Raw genomic sequence first — 7,500 nt, 5'->3', positions numbered from 1 at the left:
GGATAACGCGTCCAAGAGAACCCGAAATCTCGTCAGCCGCGGGGCGTGCGATGCTTTCGTCACCGCTGCTGCGTGCTGCGTCATTGCGTGTGGTTTGGAACCGGTCGGTGGCGGCGGTGGCGGCGGCACCATTCACGTCATGCAAGCGTTGTTTTCGCACTGGAACCTTACGTGCAGCACCCAAGACGACCCTTTTCGCTCAAGGTGGTCGTCGTGTACGCGATTCCGGAACAGTATCAGTATCAGCAGCACAAACAACGCGGCAGGCAGGCAGCGCAGCGTGTAGCGTTCTTTGTTTGTGTGCTATTGACATGTAATCCACCGCCGATTGAGGATCAATTGCTCTTCCGGGCCTGAGGCGTAATTGTGGCGGAAGTGACAGCGAAACACGAGATACCGGGGACACTCGGAAGTAGGCGCAGAACGTTACGTTATGTTTCGTGAACCCTATTTGCAAAATTGCACTCGTTATCAACCATATCGAGCACGGGGTGGATGATATAGAGCATGCATCAGCACAATTCTACACGCATAAATTATGATTTATCGAGCTCAAAAACCCATCGATTGGCTGTCACATTATAGCGGAGGAATCGAGTTGTGTGCATCTGCTGATCGGAAGGCCCAGCTGGCAAGTGGAGTTCGTGAACCCAACCGTACCATCATACAGCTTACGATGTTGGCAGTCAAGCGAGACACCTAACAACGAGCGAATACACACACAGACCGTACTCAACACCTCAGCACCCGGGCAGTGGCTTGACGTTGGGCTCTCGACCGAAAGACGCTAAAGTAATTAATATTGATGAACTCGACCCAGCGAGACCCGGTCGTTGAGCGCCAAGCACACGTGACTACCGCCGCACCCCTCTAGTACCACAGCCGCACTCACAGAAGCCTTTTCGCGCAAGTCGATCGACCTGGCCTAGACAACACCGAGACACCTCCTCTTTCGGGTCCTCACTACTAATAGACCGGTGTTCGGGTCGGTTGTGTTCTGGTGTAGGTTTTCGCGAGGGCAATGCTTGCACCTGCTGGTTTACCCCCATCCCACATTTGGGGACATCGAACCGTACCGTGTGCCCGTCAGCGTGTTGTCGTGCTGCTCCGGTTGCTTGCTGGTTTTGAACATCGAGAGCCTATATGCGCCACCGCCGGTGTGCCTTCAAGTGTTCTCTTGGGAGATACCGACCGACTGTGAGCGCTTCATTTGTAATTTATTGACCACACGCCTGAGGCCCTCTCCGGTGAGCCGGTCAGTGTGCTGTAACGTTAATAAATAATTAACTAAAAGCAGTTTGATGGCGACTTTACGATAAACGTTTACGAGAAGTTGGACCTAATTTGCGGTTCTGCGACAAAGCGCTCAAGAGAACTGAGGATCAGTGGGTATGTTTTGCTTGTTTTAGATTAAATTCTTCACAAGGAATACTTCGTTTAAGCCATTTACTGTCCGGGCCTGTCGTGTGGTTCAATTTCACATTCCGAATACCCCCACCAACCCAAAACCAGAATTCGTTGGCATGAAAATGGCAATTTACTTATCTGTGCGCACCATCATTCAACCGCTAACGGGTCCGGGCACGGTACTGCTAGAAGTTGCGGTGAAAAGATTGAACAGAGGCTCGACCAGAGTGAAAAATAGTCTACCATCGCCGAGAGTGAGAGAGAAAGAGAGAGAAAGAGAAGCCAATGCTACCACAGTCTCCATGGTATGGCCCAGAAGAGACTCAACTGATAGCGGTGGTCGCTTTACTCGGTTGATGTCTCGTGGCCACCACCCGGGTCTCGTGGAGCACAGCGACCGTTATAACGTTTTTCACTTATCTTTACCTCGACGAGAGCAAACCTCCGCTTTGGCCGCACTTACCGCGAAGACCTGTATCTAGGTTACAGGTTTGAACAGCGCGCCCAGAGCAACACCACCATCGGCCAGATGCGAGGAGGGTTCTATGTTGCCAACATTCTGAGGTCTCCCCATTTGACCTACTAACCTAGGCCTTTTTGTATGGCCTGCCAGCAGCGATGGTGCAATTGAAGGTTGCGAATAACCATCCAGATGTTCCTTTTGCGCAGGATGATGGCCCACGGGATAAACATGGTTTTCACACCGCGTTTTGTTTTCTTTCACCAATTTAGCTATCCCTCATCACCACATGGGTACATTGTCGTGTAACGGTGTTTCGCAACTTTGTTGGCGGAAGTCGAAAACCCCTCCCCAAAAAAAGAAGATTCATTTCATGCGGCCATTTGTGCGGCCAAAACAAACACCGGGCTTCATCGACCGTGACAGTCGTGAATAGCGTCGTTCCGGCGAGCTGGCGAGTCATAGTCACTCTGGCAAGAACTAATGCTGAACGGCTCCGGGACTTGAAGCGCATTTTATCGCTGCTCCAGTTATAGACCCGCTCGAGTACTTCTCAAGCGTTCGATGGCCTTGACTTGGACTCGGCGAAGGACAAGGGATTCGCGACAAAATAGAATCAATGTACGAAATTGGTCCAGCTAGCACCAGCTTATTACCAGCAAAGCAAGAAACTATACTAGATATGTATCTTCCACTTCCACCTGGAGCACCTTTAACGGGCATGGACACAGGATGGACCCACGAGGTTTAGCCATTAGTCATGGGTGACGGGTTCTTTTCCACCAACGGGGCTGACGCAAACTCCATACAAAGACAACCACCCGGAGGGGAGGCCCGGGAGGCCGAGGGCAAATGGAAATTCCTTCACCTTTTTCCCCTGTCTTGCTGACGATGAGCCAGAGTTCAAGTTTAATGACCGTCGTGGATCGCGAGCAGCAGCAGCAGCAGCAGGTCTCGTGCCATTACTCATCGCAAGCCGGGTTTTTCTTGTGCTACTCGTCGTTGCTGTTGTTGATGAAGCGTACCCAGGCCATTGTGTGTCGCGATAATCTTGTTTGGAGCTGAACAAAAAAAAAAAACAACATCCCAAACGAATCGTTCGATGTAAGTTCAACCCTTCTCCCCGAAATGTAAACTACTTCTTTATCCTCGCAAAGGTAGAGCTGCTTATCGATAAGGTGAGTGTGCGCCACCCTGTCCCTGTTACCACCTATCTGACGACCAATTGCACGTGTCGTTCAACGTAAACTACCACCACCGGCCCATGGTTCCTGCCGCCAATGTCAACGCAAAGCATTTCTAATCATCACACGAGCCGTCAACTCTTATCGAACCTTCGTCATCAGCAACGGCACTAACACGATCTGTGGGCAAAGTTTAAGGAGTTTATTAACAACCACGAAACAACGGCACCTGGGCTGCAGTGACCTCAACCCAAAGAAGCATCCATCTTGCGCGCGACGATGCACACCCTGGGCCCCTTTTATGGGAAGTAAAAGTTTATTACCTTTTCGGGGACCCATCGCTTGCTTGCGTGCGTGCATGCTGCATCCATCCATCGAGTGCATTCCCTGGAGAGGGATTCCTCACTCATTTAACAAAAAATGAAAGTTTTATGTCGCGCATGTTTATGTCCGGACAGCCTCGTTTTCCTCCGAAAAGCCCAACACGCCAATCAATAGTAGCATTTCCGAGGATATACGCTTACGATTGCGACACTCTCGATTCATGCTGCGGGGATTAATCCCTCGACAGGATCGTGCGAGACCAAATTGAGGTTTTAATGACAATTTATGTCCTGGCGCGGTTCCTGTGCCAGGTGAGGGCTCGACTGGTTCCACACTGTTCATTACCAGCAAACTCTCTACCAACGTTGGTACGTTGTGCAAAAGCCAACGATCGTTGGATGAAGGCCAACCAATTCCAACGCCGGGAATGAACCGTTTTAATGGAGATTTGTAACCAGTTTATCAAAAATTGATTACGTTCGTGGTGTCATTATGCGACACGCGAAATGCGACGATGATGCAGGCTTCGTTTAAAAAATATTCCACGATCGTATGCTTCGTTCTTGCGAACATCTTCCGTGTTATGCTGTTAGATTAGTATTAGTACTGCTGCAGCCTAGAGCGCACATAAGCTGTTCTACATCTTATCAGCTGACAGTCAAAACCATCCAAGAGGACAGGACTGGCAAACATATTTATCAATAAACTCCCTCCCTCCGTTTGCTTGAGTGACGGCAACCTCCCCTCGTGCAAACCGATTGCCACTTCTGGGCGTTTCATGCTGCGGACGATAGGCGAGAGCTTCCACACACACGCTACACGCTTCTGTACAAATCAGGGCGACGGGATCGTTCCATTATCACCCACTGATAAAGCGTTTCAGCAGAAGACGCAGCGTGTCGTATAGGCGACATTGTGTCGTCCACATACAAGCACACGGACACAGCGCGTCGCTAGGTTCCGTTGACCTCAGGCGCAAAATTCTGTGCTTTCACAGCATAATCAGGGATGAGAACGTTGAGTAATATATGAAAGTACGAGGTGCGATAGAGGGGATCCATTTCGCCAATTTGGGTCATGACGCAACTGCATCCACCAGTAGGCCTGTAAGGTTCTAGCCGATTCGATTCTAGCAGCAGATTACAATAAGGTGGTAGAACTCTAACCTTCACCTTCAACTAAACGGCGTGCGGTCTGATAGAAGGTTGAGGGTTGCGGCAGTTCGATGTCTTCAGACCTTTGCGAGTGAAGGTAGCAAGTTGTCAAGTATAATTGCTTCGGTGTCACCGTGGTGACTGATAAGGCGAGGTGGTGAATTGATACACATATTGTATTGTATGAAGCAGGCTATGAGTATACCCTTTACAGTAGGCTATCCATTACCAACGAGTTTGTTCGATCGCAGTACTCTATGCGTGCAATGGACGATGCATTTGATACAGAGACCATTTCCTTGTCCGTTGGCTACCACAGAATATAAATTAAATAAAACAGGAAAAAACCGATTACGAGTTATATGAGTCGCCGCAGGTTTCCCGACGAAACGTTCAGAAATAAGATATCATCTTTACCGCGCCCACCCGAAATGGGACTCTATTTTGGTTTGCCTTAATCTCATTACCAGCTCTAGCGACGAAGTGCTAGCGTCTCGGAGAGTGTTGTTGGAAAAACGAAAACGAATTTGTTTATACAATCCTCGGACTTTCCGTGCATGTGCCTAGAGGCAGGAGGCAGCCAAGCCAGGCCAGGCCAGGCAGTCAGGAGTGAACCGAAGCGAACCGAACCGAACGTTACCACAGCACGTGGCGGCAAACTTAGCGAACGACACACACACACAGTACGTGGCAAACGTCGGTCGGTACATTTCACGGGCCATAATTAGCCTTAGGAAGTTGGTTGGAAGCGACTAGGATTCGTCATACGGTTCAACATCAAACAAATCCCGTTACATAAGGTGCTTCCTCTACGGTTGTCCCCGAGCCGAGTAGCTGGCGCGTTTTTGGCACAATGTTTTGCGCCATATGGAGTCAGCACACCAACAAAATACAGGCATTGGCCGGTAAAGTAGCTGACCATGCACACCAGTACCACCAGTGAACGCTCCCCTTAAGCGAGTTTCACTCGAAAACAGCTGGCACTGGCTGGTGCCGTGTAGCCATGAAAAGGTTGCTGCCGAGGAGCGGGATTGTACCGACCCGCTGGCCATCTGTGGAAAGTGGTTCTCCCGTACATTCCGTCACCGCATCGCAGCTCGCGTCGTGTTCGCCGCCATCGACACAGAGTAATGACTTTTCTGTCATGTTCCAGTTGTAGATGCGCTCGGCGCTCCGAAAAACCCGTCTCCGAAACCGGCCTCTACCCCATAGACCTGGACATTGACCGTTGCGGTGCCAAAGGGGAAGGGGTTGCACCCCAAAAGGACGGAGAAAACACGATGATGGGCTCGATGCAGAAGATTATCTCACGGCAATTACATGCCAGCCTCCCGGTTTGGTGGCGGTCGGTCGCTTGGGAAAAGCGACGAGTTTTTCCACAAACGGTGACCGATGCAATCCGGTTCCTAATCAGCAATCGCGCTGCCCAATAGCCTAAAGTTGCATTGCATGCTCGGATTGACTCTTATGCTTTTGCCTTCGCGAGCTTATCAAGTTCATGACTCGGCATGACAATCCTCCGGCGGCTTATCGATCCATCGAGTGCTCATCGAGAATTGGCACAAAAAAAGGCCAGAAACAGTGACCACCATGCGTGGTGCAGCGTCACAGCAAAACTGGTTACGACCTCCCGCTGGCGGACACACAGGTGCGTCGACGATTGGGAAGAACGACCGGGAACTGCTTCCAGCATTTGAATGTTTTCAAACATTGTAAACTCCAGCGCACGATACCGGGAGAACCGCCGATGCTGGTGCTGGTGCTGTTTGGTATGCGGAGCAGGAAGGAGTTGTTCGACTGGTATAACTGGTTCTACTTGATTGTGAATCGCAGGAACGCACACCGTGGTCCTTAAGATCGCGACCGCGTAACCGCTTCCAGCTTCCGATAACGATCGGTACTGGGCCAGAGTTGAGTAGCAGGTTGATCAGAACCGTGTGCGTTTTGCATAAATTTTAGCATCAAATGCGACCGCCAGGTAAAGGAATGTAAAGCCTCAACCGCGATAGATAATTTCTTAAGTAGGCTTCTTACCTGTTCCAGAAGAACAGAAGACGAGCCTTCTTTGTTCTTACCTGCCGTTACCGCCTCGGAAGGCTCTCGACCCAGCTTCTATAGATCCTGGAAGGGATGTTTTCCCCTCCGATTCGTCTCGCTTTGATGATCCCTGAGCGAGATCCTTTTGAATTCGTGTGTTTGTGTTTGGACGACCCCTCACGGCAAACCCTTCGAAAAGGATGTTTCTTGCACATACACACACAATCACAGGAGCCACAGAAAATTCACCGCCACCGATTCACACAAAATAGGGAAAATAATTTCAAACTTCGTTCTTCGCGCGAAGTTTGAAGAATATTTTCATTTTTTCTTCGAACTCTTCGAGGAGGCTTCCGTGGAATTCTTCTTCGTCGGCACACGCACAAAGGCACACAGAAACACACGCACAGGATTATTTGTGGTTTTCCTGTTTCACGTGCTCGCCGAGGGGGGAGTTGTGGTTGATGGAGCAGCCCCGTTTCGTATTTTCACATCACTCACCATCAACGCGCGCACCTTTTTCCATTTGCCGTACACCACAAAAAACAGAACAACGACCGAAATTAACGCCGAGGAGTCGAAAAACTAGAACGCGGTTTAAAATTCTTGCGAGGAGCGCACTCCAACTCCCGGATCTCGACTGTGACTCTTCGAGGTTCGGATCTTGTCTGGGGTTGATTATTGTGCGTTGGTTTCCGTGGTGTTGCTGCGATTCTGCAAGTTTTCTACACTTTTCCGACCCACTTTTCAAACAGGAATGGTTGCTGAAGTTGCAAATGAAGCTACTTTGCTCGTAGTACCTTTATTTTATCACAAAATTCAGGAAAAAAGTTTAAAAATGTTAAAAAATCCCACTTTTTGCAACGTTTTCTAACCAAAACAACGGTACGGGGTTGTAGTCCATTTATCAAAAAATATTTATTTTTTGTTCAAA

General features: G+C 49.6%; 1 protein-coding gene across 1 annotated transcript in view; it reads right to left on the bottom strand.

Moving 5' to 3' along the window:
- LOC125952109 (uncharacterized) overlaps nucleotides 1–7,358 on the bottom strand; it is an 87,607-nt gene extending 80,249 nt beyond the window's left edge. Inside the window, exon 1 of the mRNA XM_049681384.1 lies at nucleotides 7,068–7,358. The gene's annotated coding sequence lies outside the window, so the exon portion shown is untranslated. The remainder of the gene's footprint in view (nucleotides 1–7,067) is intronic.
- Between the last annotated feature and the right edge of the window lie 142 nt (nucleotides 7,359–7,500).

This window comes from Anopheles darlingi, chromosome 2 (assembly GCF_943734745.1).
Source record: "Anopheles darlingi chromosome 2, idAnoDarlMG_H_01, whole genome shotgun sequence".
NCBI lineage: Eukaryota > Metazoa > Arthropoda > Insecta > Diptera > Culicidae > Anopheles > Anopheles darlingi.
The sequence above is the reverse complement of the archived record's forward strand: the minus strand, read 5'-3'. Positions and strand labels throughout refer to the sequence as shown.